Source organism: Centropristis striata, chromosome 11 (genome assembly GCF_030273125.1).
Source record: "Centropristis striata isolate RG_2023a ecotype Rhode Island chromosome 11, C.striata_1.0, whole genome shotgun sequence".
NCBI classification, from domain to species: Eukaryota; Metazoa; Chordata; class Actinopteri; order Perciformes; family Serranidae; genus Centropristis; species Centropristis striata.
The window spans coordinates 22408510-22421315 of NC_081527.1; the positions used below are offsets into that span (position 1 = coordinate 22408510).

General features: G+C 42.0%; 1 protein-coding gene across 2 annotated transcripts in view; it reads left to right on the top strand.

The window, feature by feature from the left end:
• The window catches only part of rasal2 (RAS protein activator like 2), an 85477-nt gene that overhangs the window by 28661 nt on the left and 44010 nt on the right, over positions 1-12806 (top strand). The window lies entirely within an intron of this gene.

Genomic DNA, 12806 nt, shown 5'->3' on the forward strand with positions numbered 1-12806 from the left:
TGCCAGTCTGGACATTGGTGGCATTATTGCACATTGAACTAGAGTACAGTGTAACATATTATTAGTGCTCACTCTCACACTAACATTTCTCTTTTCTAAACGCTTGCATAAATTGCATCGGACTCACTCACTTTGAAAAAGTTCCATATCCCAGACATGTTGTGTGTGTGTGTGGGTGCATGCAGGCTGCGTGACCACAACTCAACACTTCTTCTTCGTTTTAAAGCGGCAGCGTTTCGGCGCACTACAGCCACCTTTGGATCCAGAATGTATATCACACCATAACAAACACTTGTAAAGCACATGTACGTATAATGTGATCGGATCTGTAATTTTTAACCTTTGATCTGATTTTTCGATCTATCGGTTTTTATCATATCGGGCCGATCCGATCAGTTGCCGATCGATCGGCGTCATCCCTAGTGCAAGCTATGCATAAAGGAATTTGCATATCACCGCAGCACATCCAGCCTCAAGTATCACCTCAATGCTAAACATATAGCAGCTAGCGGCTAGTGTGGTAGCTAGCGTGGATTGTGTTTTACTTCAAAAACCAAAGTATTCTAGTTTACAGAAGGTCTACCTACCTATAGGCTGCCTGAATTTATGAAATTAACTATATTTCTAAATATGCTATTGCTACACTTAATGGCAAAAATTGCACTGGTCTCTTGTCTTAAGCTTATGTATTCAGTCATTATTCAATGGTATACTAAAATCCATGTGAAAAAAATGACTTCTCACTGTTATCTGGTCAAATATTTATATGCGATTAAAATGCGATTATTAAGATTAATTAATTACAAAGCCTCTAATTAATTAGATTTTTTTTTTTAATCGAGTCCCGGCCCTAGTTTTTTTGTTGCTGCTCAGCTCTTTTTTCCAGTTTCCAGTGGAGCCGCAGACCTCTGGAGTCTTTGATTAGTCAATTATTGATTAGATAAAAAGGAAAAAAGCTATATGTATCCAACAAAAAATAAACGTACTTCACATATTCTTGTGCAGTTCTCTTTTAAACATTTCCAGTTACAAGAAACTCAACACACCGTGGTGTTTTATTTAGCACTCGGAGCCCCAACGAGCAGTTTCTCTTTACATTCTCCTCTCTGTGTCCTCAAGTCTCACTGAAATATATAAAATGTATATAATCTATAAGTCCTGCAGCATCATGGCAGGAATATCAACATTTCTTAGCTTTGTTTGGGTCACTTTTACAACAGAAACCTTCAGAACAGATGATCCCTTCAAGGACTGTTCCTTCAAGACCTCCAGGTACCACTTTAAGAGTGGTAGTGTACTGTGTGTGTGTGTGTGTGTGTGTGTGTGTGTGTGTGTGTGTGTGTGTGTGTGTGTGTGTGTGTGTGTGTGTGTGTGTGTGTGTGTGTGTGTGTGTGTGTGTGTGTGTGTGTGTGTGTGTGTGTGTGTGGAGAAACTCGACTCTGGCCAAACCTCCACTGGGAATGTCTGAGAGCTAGGGAGAGTCAACCACCTGTCCACACACACACACACACACACACACACACACACACTCAGTCAGCTCCACTGAATGCTTCTCATGCTTCTCATGCTTCTGAAGACACACTGACACTGTTTATGTTTGTATGAACATGAATAAATAATAAATCAGCTCTCTCCACTGTAAAGAAATATTCTGATATATTTAATAACTCAGACGGGTCATTGGTGAGGGAAATGTCTGGACAGCTGATCAGGAGTTAGCTTTAACTTTCTTCATGTGTCTTTTTTACAGCACTGACATCTCCAGGCTGCCTTTCTAATCATTACAGTCATTAGTTAAATAAAACACACACACTGAAACAAATCCGGGGCCAGGTTTAGGTCTCTACTGCAGGGGAGACGAGTTGATGTTGGCTCTGAATGAGGCTTTTCAGGAACATTTGACATGAAGGCGGAGTCAGCTACAGAGACCAAAAGCCTTTGTTTGTTCCCGACTGTAAACGCGTTTATTTCTTCTGTAAAGTTTTTAAACCTGTGAGTTAGGGCTGCACGATAAATCGTTAAAAAATCGCGATCTCGATTCGCACATACACGTGATCTAATTTCTACACACGTCGATTTTGAAGTATTTTATATCTGGAGCTGCATCAGAAACAAATGCTCCTATTATCTCCCGGATTTTTTCAAGCGCCCCCAAACGCAGCACTGCCGCTGCCTCCTCCCTCAACCAATGGTAAAGCATCTTTACGTTAACACGTGATTCAGTGGAGGACACCCGGCTGCAAGTCGCCGGTAAGGATGGTTGAATGGATGGCGAAGAAAACCCAAGCTGTAGTGGCGAGAGTCACCCACCGCCCCGAACCGACCTCGAGCCCAAAAAAGGTTCACATTCGGCGGTGTGGAAGTATTTCGGCTTTCGGCCAGACGATGACAAACAGTGTGAGGTGCATTGTAAAGTGTGTTTTGCCCTCGTTGCGGCGCCGCAAGGCAACACTACAAATCTCTACAATCACCTTAAACGTCACCACAAAGTACAGCATGATGAAGCCGTACAAGGCAAGAAACAAACACAGACGTCAATAACCGGAACCTTGTACAATGCGACGGCATACCCACCAAACTCCAGTAGACATAAGGAGATCACAGCAGCTATCACATATCACCTAGCCAAAGATATGGCCCCAATAAACACTGTACAACATACACTCTACGTTCTAAGGAAATCAGACTGTTTGATGTGCATATGATGATAGGGGGAAGTTGTTATCACCTGCATGTCTTAATTTTTATTTTTTATTTTTGTTAAAGTAATTTATCTTCCAATGATTTAACTACTACTATGCCCTTGTCAAAGTTCATCAGTGCAATAAACATTTAGTGAAAAAAAATCGTGCCAGAGAATCGTGATCTCAATTCTAAGCAGAAAAATCGTGATTCACATTTTTTCCAGAATCGTGCAGCCCTACTGTGAGTCTCTGGGGATTGAGCCAGCCTCGAGTGGCCAGTTGAGGACCTGCAGCTGTTGTCTTTACCTGTCAGCTCCGGAGCATTTTTCTTGACTGAAAAACACCTTGGTCTTTCCTCTTTGTACGTCATTTCACAGTAGAGCAGTAGTCACAGTATCAAGCAGAGCTTCGACTGCATCTGTACGTCATCATCAGTCCGTCCCACAGCAGCAATCATTCTATACGTTTGTGTTAACATGCTTAAAACTGCATTCTTGACATAGGGAACAACAGCAGTCGTCCTGCTTGAAAACAGCGCTCGTCACATCACATTTGTGTGAAATCACAGGAACTTTGATGACAAAATGTTTGTTGTTTCCTGATGAGTCTTAAGGATCATTGTAGGAAATCGTAGGTGGATAAAACATAACACAAGGATTTTATTTGAGTCATAAGTTTTCCTGAGCTGTATTTATAGTAGTGTGACCGATAAACAAACCAATTGTGCATTTTATGACTGAAGCATGAAAGTTTCAGCATATAATCTACATACGCAAAGGTTCTATTTTAGACCTGGAGGCAGTTTGTGTTTGACCTCTGGTGACCTTGAGAGGTCCTTGATCTCAGTATTGCATTTTTCCATTTTGTTGCCCCATCACTCTGCATTATAACCATGTATATCTTTGTTCTAATAAAGATGCTTTTCCTGTAACAAAATTAAGTTTAAAGCCTTGATTTGGTTCTGTGCAATCTATGTGTAATAGGAGCATATAAATAAAACTAATTGATATTTAGCACTTTTATGTCTGAAAAAACGTAAACAAAATCCAGTTTTAACAGTCTGAAATGTGTTGCCTTCTGCCTAGTACCAGGGGTCAAATCTGAAATACTTCCAAGACTGAAATGAAACTTCATGGCCAATAGAAACCATGGAGAAAGTTTCATGCTTTAGTCATAAAATGCACAATACCTTCCAGATATGAGCTTATCCGCTGCACTATAACAGAACATATGATGCAAAAGAAGCATCTTTAGGCCATGAAGACCTTTTTGTTGTGTTTTCAACTCGTTGAGGCGCCACTGATGTCAGTCTGGTACTCGAGTAAAACTTGAACGATCATTCAACTCTGTAGGATTCATTGTTGGACTGTCAACGAAACAGAGAGTTCCCATGCAGGAAACAGCAGCAGCAGTTAGTGTGAAGTTATTTCATGGCTTTGTGGAGACTAAACTACTGAAACTAGAGACCTGGAAGTGTTTAAATGGCAGTTTTCCAGAGGAAGTTTGTTGCTTCACAGATTTGTCTTCAATGGCTGTTTTTGGCTGGTGTTGGTCCCATCCTGTCAGGCTTCAGAGTGTTTAGAGTGGTGCTGTAGTGTGCTGAGCTCACTGGAGGTTTGCGTGACGCTGGGCTGGAACAGGACGGGTCAGGACAGTTCAGAACGGTTCAGGACGCTTCAGGACAGTTCAGGGCAGTTTGGAACAGTTCAGGAGACTTCAGGACGTTTCAGGACATTTCACGACGGTTCAGGCAGGTACGAGGTGTTACATAAGGCCAGCAGCAGCTGGCAGTGGGTGATGATCGAGGAGCAGCCTGCCATCCCTTCCCGCTTCCCGTGTTTGTTCATCTGTGGGCTCGGAGGCATCCACGTGTCTCGGTCTGCTAATTAGCTGAGCTCCAGTCCCATCCGTGGCTCGGATACGGAGGAGAAAATGAGTTCCTCTTCCCTCCTGTTTGTCCGCCGCTCTCTGGCTCGGCAGCTCTGAGAGGAGCAGGTGTGACTCCCCTCAGATCTCTCAGGGGCTTCTGGGCCCGGACTCTGACGTGGATGATTTAGTATGCAGCCAGAAATAGTCTGCTGTAAGTGTAGCTGCTCAGCTGCTCCACGCACAAACAGTCAGCCGCGCTTCGGCTCGCCTCCACCTGCTTCATGTGAGCACTTCATCTTCAAACCTGCACGTCATTCTGCAGCTCTTTGTCTGTCAACCTGCAGCCTCACTCTCACCAGCTGTCTCTCTGCTTTCACGTTGTTTAACTCAGATCAGACTGAATGAGGTGAGATGGACGGCTGAAACCTGTGTGAGGTTTGGTTCTGTGGTTGTGTTTCCACTGTGTTCTACAGCAGCAGGTCACTGAGTCCCTTTAGTTTCCTCTGAGTGGTTCACACACGTCACCAGAGAATATTTCTTTATTCTCTTCTCCTTCTGACCTGATTTACTTTCAGGAACAGCAGTTTTTAAAATGTGGAAGTGATCACAGCTGTTTGAAACTTCCCTTTTCCCTGCAACAACATCGGAGTGACAGAAACACGAGCTTATATTTAAATATGTTCACAGACGAGATTCAAAACAAAACACTCCAGATTATCCTGCTCAGGTTTGTTCAGTCAGTCAGCTGTTAAATGGTTAAAACTCGTCAGTGAGATAATAAACTGTTGAAGCTGGAAACAGTTTCTGGAGACACTCGTGGTCTAAACAGCAGATTTCCAAAGGAAGTTCTGCATTATTGACCCAATAAACACAAATAAACAGTAACATGTAGCTGCTGTATTTATGTTTGTAATAGTACACAGAAGTATTTCATATAAGAAGTTATTTTATTGATTTTTACGTTTTGCTTGATCTTTAATTGACAAGTGAGTAAAATGGTTTTAATAAAGCTCAAAATATTATAAGACCAAACTTTCCCACGGTCCTTGAACAAATCATCAGTTATAAAAAGGGACCAAAAATTGTGTTAAATGTTGATATTTGTGTCAGAATCTCTTTATTCTACATGTGTCATTTAAAATAAAGCGTTTGCACTAACCAGATCCTGTTAAAAACATTAAATTCTGCTCCTCGGAGACACTGCAGACATGATTGATTCTGCTGAGACCAACGGTCACATGACAAATATTCACTGAAAATCTGTTTACACAGAGCTGAGTAGAGAGAACAGTAGAGGCTGTTTACACAGAGTAGAGAGGAGAGGACAGGAGAGGCTGGAAACATGACAATACTTCAGAGAAAAATGTTTTACTACATTCAGGACACTTGGAAAGTATATATGTTCTGTTCACATTTTTAACAAGTCATTTATCAGAGAAATTCAACTTTTTCTGATTTCTGTCATTCTAACTGTGTTATTCTGCACTAAGACATGTTGAGTTGTTCTGACTGTGCTGATTCCATAGAGCTGCAAGACTTATAGATTATATAGATTTATATGTTGCAGTGAAACACGAGGACACAGAGAGGAGGATGTAAACAGAGCCTAAAAGCATCCTTAAACATGTTGTTGGGGTTCGGAGGGTTAAGTCTGTGGGAAAAGTCTCTATGGGCCTCACATGATGTAATTCCTCAGTTTGGCTAGAGAAGTGAAGGATTATTTGCCCAGAAATAGTTGCTCTAGTTGGATACAAAAACATGTGAACAAAGGTTGTAAAGACAAAGTTTCTCTTTAAGTAAGAGAATCCTTTGAAAGCCTGGAGATGGGAAAAAAAACTTCAGGTTTCAAACACTCTGTAAACATTTAGAGCAAAGTGAAAAAGGAAGTTGAGCTGCAGCCTGCAGACACGTCCATCGACCCACAGACACAGAGACACATTATCATTATCACACACAGTTAGTCTGAAATCTAATGTGTCAGAGTGTGTGTAGTTAGGCCCGTCACGATAACACATTTTTTAGGACGATATATTTTCCCAGAAACTATGACGATAAACGATAGTGTTGTTGATGTTGGTTTTTTTATGCCACTGATATAATTAAAGCTGTCAGTTAGTGGAGGTTGCTTCATGTCCCGCGGCTCCCGCTGGGTTTTCTGTTTCAAATGGATAAATTGGATGGGCTGGTTGTGTTTTAATGGACTTTGAGGTTTGTTGTGTTGACGCTTTTTGTTGTGACTATCTTCATACTGTTTGACATACCGGCTCGTTGATGTTAGCGGGCTCTCCACGTTCATCTGGCTTAATTCAGAATGTTCCTACACCGCCACTGTGGCACCTGGCTGGAAACTGATTTCATTTATAACACTGAACTTTCTGTTATTGCACAACTACAGGCTTCGGAAAACTTAGCCTTGAGTTCACTAATTCTTTCTTTCTCTCTGTTTCAATGATGTACAAACCTCGTGCCTGCGTGCCTGCGTGCCTGCGTGCCTGCGTGCCTGCGTGCCTGCGTGCCTGCGTGCCTGCATACACACATACAGTTGAAACCAGAAGTTTACATACACTATATAAAAAGACACATATGTTTTTTTTTCTCACTGTCTGACATGAAATCAGACAATCACTTTTCCTGTTTTAGGTCCGTTAGGATTACCAAAATTATTTCTATTTGCTAAATACCAGAATAATGAGAGATGGGGTTTTTTTAGACAATTTTTATTACTTTCTTCAAAGTCAGAAGTTTACATACACTAACATTATTATGCCTCGAAACAATTTGGGAAAGCCCAGATGATGCTGTCATGTCTGATTGACAACATTTGAGTTTATTCAAGAAGATGCTGGCTGAATCTGGTAAGAGTGTATATATATAGGTCAAGGTTTAAGGGATTTTTATTTTATTTTTATTTTGTACATTTTTCGTGAATGTTTTTTTTTACTTATAGTTCTAAAATTTTATTTTATTTTTATTCAATTTATACATACATTTCTAATTTTTAGATAATTAAGTTTTTGATTATTTATTTATTGTTATAGAAGTCTTTCATTTTTTTTTTTTTTTTTTTTAGAGTAGAAGTATTTGTTAAAGTGTCCCATTTGAAAATAAACAAAATCAATAGAATATTTCTAGCGTGGACGGAGCGCCAGACTGACTCAGCGAGTCTAACACACAGTGACTCGACCTCTGACCTCTGCTGAGTCTGCTGAGAGCCACAAACTGTCAGCTGAGATCAGACAGCACACATCACTTTACTCTTTAATCCTCCTCCTCCTCCTTTCTCCTCTTGCTGCTCCTCCTGCTGCTCCTCCTCCTCCTCCTCTCTCCTCTCCTCCAGGAGTGATGAGCAGCAGGTGAATAGCTGGGTGTAGTGTAGAGCTACAGCGCCCTCTGCAGGATCAGTAGGAGCTCTGCGGGTTCCCCTTTCACTGTTCTGTTTTCATTCTCTGATGTAATGCTTAGTGACATGTTAACTCTTTGAGTACTCCTTACACACATACAGTACAAACGTTTATGAATACACACAATAGTTTTTTGTTTATGATATTTAAATGGCCTCACTGTTACTTTCCCCTCCTGAGAGAATTTGTTAATTTATCGTCAGTTTAGAGTTTAGATCGAGTTTGAATCTGAGTTCTCACAGGTGAATGAAATGGAAAGTTAAAGATTATTTGGAGGGCAATTTCAGTTTGTCTCTGGTTTTACTAATGGAAGTTATCAGCTACTTCTTCTCTGGCCCAGCTGTCTGAAAGGGACTGACCAGCCCACATTTCACATACAGACAGAGTCAGGGACCAGGAGACAGATCTAGGGACCGGGGGAGACCAGTAAATCTTTGCACCAAACTGTCTGTCCATCTCACACTCCGTTCTGACGATGCCGAGACACATTCTGCACATGTTCCAGCACCTTCAAAAGACAGAAAGCAGGTACTAGACTGTCCCACCTGCAGTCCAGACCTGTCCCACATTTATGAAATGCAATATAGGACAAAGTGAAAGACTTTCAGAGGGAGATTACATAACTGTAGAGTTCACTTGACCAAAGTTAATCATTATAGGTTTACTCCCTGATAAACATCATATGTGACTGAAAGTTTTTACTGCCTAAGAGCTTTGTTCATTAAATTATTGAGGTCATCTCACTCTCTTAAAATAACACCAATAAACTAAAGTTCATTGTTCTTTGAACTTGTTGACTGGATTTAAGATTCTCCCACAACTCTTCCCCTGATTCGACTCATCTGACACAAACCAGGCAACAGGACACATACGTACCAGGAGACGATAAGATTCACCTTCGGACCAAAACCTTTTCTTGGACTGAAAGAGGACATTTACATGAGGGAACACTGGGAATACTGGAACTACCACTTTACCCAGCTGCTGATCCACAAGAACAATTTCCTGCCTGCTGTGATTTCACTCAGAGACTAAATGGCTTCCAGATTAGAGGCAGAACTCTGCTGTCCGGTCTGTCATGACATCTTCAGAGATCCTGTCATCCTGACGTGTCGCCACAGCTTCTGTAAAGACTGTCTGCAGGCCTGGTGGATGGAGAAAGAGACCAAAGAGTGTCCAGTTTGTAAGAAAAATATACGTTCAAAGAGACGATTCCCCCCAAACTTTGCTTTAAAGAACCTGTGTGAGGTCTTTTTACAGGAGAGAGATCAGAGAGGTTCAAAGGATCTCTGCAGTCTGCACTCTGAGAAACTCAAACTCTTCTGTCTGGACCATCAGCAGCCAGTGTGTCTTGTCTGCAGAGATTTATTTGAACACAAGGATCACAGCTTTAAAACCATCGAAGAAGCTGCACAACAACACAAGAAGGAACTACAGGAAACTCTGGAGCCTTTGAAGGAGAAGTTAAAGGTTTTTAAAGGAGTTAAAGTGAAGTTTGATCAAACAGCAGAACACATTCAGGTCCAGGCCCGACGCACAGAGATGCAGATTAAGAAGCAGTTTAAGAAGCTTCACCAGTTTCTAGAAGAGGAAGAGGAGGCCAGGATGGCTGCACTGAGGGAGGAAGAGGAGCAGAAGAGTCAGATGATGAAGGAGAAGATGGAGGCTCTGAGCAGAGAGATAGCAGCTCTTTCAGATGCAGTCAGAGCCACAGAGGACGAGCTGAGAGCTGAACACGTCTCATTCCTGCACAACTACAAGGCTGCAGTGGAAAGAGTCCAGCAGCGCCCCCTGCTGGAGGATCCACAGCTGCCCTCAGGAGCTCTGATAGACCAGGCCAAACACCTGGGCAACCTGACCTTCAACATCTGGAGCAAGATGAAGGACATGGTCTCCTACAGTCCTCTGATTCTGGACCCAAACACCGCAAATCTAGAACTTGTCCTTTCTGAAGATCTGACCAGTCTGAGACCAGGACAGGAACAGCAGCTTCCTGATAATCCAGAGAGGTTTGATGGTTACTACAAGTCTGTCCTGGGTTCTGAGGGTTTTAACTCAGGGACTCACAGCTGGGAGGTCCAGGTTGGAGACAGTGAAATCTGGTCCCTGGGTTTGATATCAGAGTCTGTCCAGAGGAAGGGAAACAGACTGTCTGGATTATGGACGATATGGTTATGCAGAGGTAAACACACAGCATCATCTCCATCTCATCCAGACTCTGAACTCCCACTGAAGAAGACGTTCCAGAGGATCAGAGTGAATCTGGACTGGAACAGAGGAAATCTGTCATTCTCTGATGCTGACACTAACACACACATACACACCTTCACACACACTTTCACTGAGAGGATGTTTCCATTCATTAGCACTGGGTCTGATCTCCCTCTAAAGGTTTCACCACTGAACGTGCTTGTGTCTTTGAGTAACGTGACTGAGTTGTCCAGATCATGTTGGTTGTCATGGTGATGTGGATGGCATCTACAGTATAACAAGAAATAATAAGAAAACATCTGTGGTTTAAAAAAACAATCTGCAACATGATTCAGCGGAGTTATTTCACTTTAATACTCTTGCTTCTAGTTCATGTGTTCCTGTGCTGAGACAGAGACTGAGTCAGGGACTGGGAGACTGAGTCAGGGACTGGGAGACTGAGTCAGGGACTGGGAGACTGAGTCAGGACTGGGAGACGGAGTCAGGGACTGGGAGACCGGGCTAGTCTGAGATGGACTGACACAAAGTGTGAAGTGTGCTGTGGTCTGATGAGCCCGCATTTCAGATCCAGACACATTCAGGAGCTGGAGTTCAGGTTGTAGACCGGAAAGAGTCCAGCAGCGCCCCCTGCTGGAGGATCCACAGCTGCCCTCAGGAGCTCTGATAGACGAGGCCAAACACCTGGGCAACCTGACCTTCAACATCTGGAGCAAGATGAAGGACGTGGCCTCCTACAGTCCTCTGATTCTGGACCCAAACACTGTTGGTCGAGGACTCCTCCTGTCTGAAGATCTGACCACAGTGAGACCAGGACAGGAACAGGAGTTTCCTGATAATCCAGAGAGGATTGATTACTACAAGTCTGTCCTGGATTCTGAGGGTTTTAACTCAGGGTGTCACAGCTGGGAGGTCCAGGTTGGAGACAGTAAAGGCTGGGAACTGGGTGTGTTCGAGTCTGTCCAGAGGAAAGGAAAAATAGAGTCTGGAAGTTGGGGAATACAGTTCTTTTATGGTAAATACACAGCACGCCATGCACCAAATCCATCCATGATCTCATATTGGAGGAGAAGCCTCAGAGGATCAGAGTGAACCTGGACTGGAACAGAGGGAATCTGTCGTTCTCTGATGCTGACACTAACACACACATACACACTTTCACACACACTTTCACTGAGAGGATGAGACCATACATTAGCACAGCTTCTTACCTTCCTCTGAGGGTTTCACCACTAAACGTCTCTGTGACTATAGAGCAACAGAAATAGACTAGAAAGCAATTTCTGAGTTAGTGTTTCACTGCTGCTGAGGGTGACTGTTAAAAATGTGACTCCTACCACTTTAATTTCTGCATGGTGACCAGGGGGACACCCCGAATTACACAGTGTGTGATTAGTGTCTGACTCATGTTAAATTGTGTTCGTCAGGGCTGTTCAGAAAGCTGCCTTTTTAAAATTTCTTCCACAATGTTTTTCAGTCCTGTTGAAGTCTGTTTGCTTCCATAATAGTTTCCAATAGTCGCTTTGGATAAAAGCGTCTGCTAAATAACATTGTGGAATTGTAGAATAATAACCTGTCTTAACTAGAACAAGTTATCACAACTAAGCTGGAAATTATGTATAAAGAGTCAAAAGTTGTGGAATTTAAAACAAATCTCGCCTGCAAAACATCCCCACACCATGGCACTACCTCCTCCATGCTTTATTGTCAGTGTTATGCAGGTGTTTTTAGACATCACCAGTTTGTCTGCGGACAGACGATTTGAACCAAATAGTTAAAATTTGCTTTGGTTGGTCCAGAGAACTTGTTTCCAGTCATCTTAGGTCCAATATTCATATGCCCACCCATATCTCTTTTTTTGTTCTTTGGACGAGGTAGTGTTTTTTTTGTTGCAGATACAACCCTTCAGACCAGTCTTTTCACAGTCATCAGATATGGGTTTTGACCTTGTCATGGTGATTTCCTCTCTTATTTGTGGTGCTGTTTTTTCGCCAATCTCTCTTACTGACGGCAATGATATGTTTATCCTCTGCTTTTTTAGTAAACCTCTTTCTGCCACACCATTCTCTATCATCATAACTTCTTCTAGTCTCTTCAGAGTGTAGTGAATTCCTTTGTTGGACATCATTAGGCGTTTTGTAATTTCTCTTTCAATTTCAATCTGTACTCTTCTTTCTTTACTCAGCTGCTTCTTTCTAGCCATGTCTGTGGTAGTTTGTCAGAGATGTGAACACAGTTGAGATTTATTAGCATTTTAGTATCCAAACTCTCAAAAGCCAAAGAGCTAAAGTGAATAATGTAAATTGTGATTTGTTTTTTACTTGTGCACTGAAGTTGTGACTCTTGCAAATCTTCTCAACCCTAAAACTAAGCCCTCCTTTTCTTTTGTTAACATTTATTCAGCAATGGTCTGGTAATATCAATGTATACCTAAAGGTAAATTGAGGAAAATGGTTCAATTTAATGAAAGTAAAGTATGATCATGCAGTAAACACATCCAAAATCCAAAGAATACATACTGGTTTTATAGGAAAGCCATTGTGAACAGAAAATGTAAAGTTGCTTCCCAATATTTGGCCTGTATTGGCCTTGCTTCCAAACTTTTGGCATGTAGTGTATATAAATATATAAATAGATATGTGTA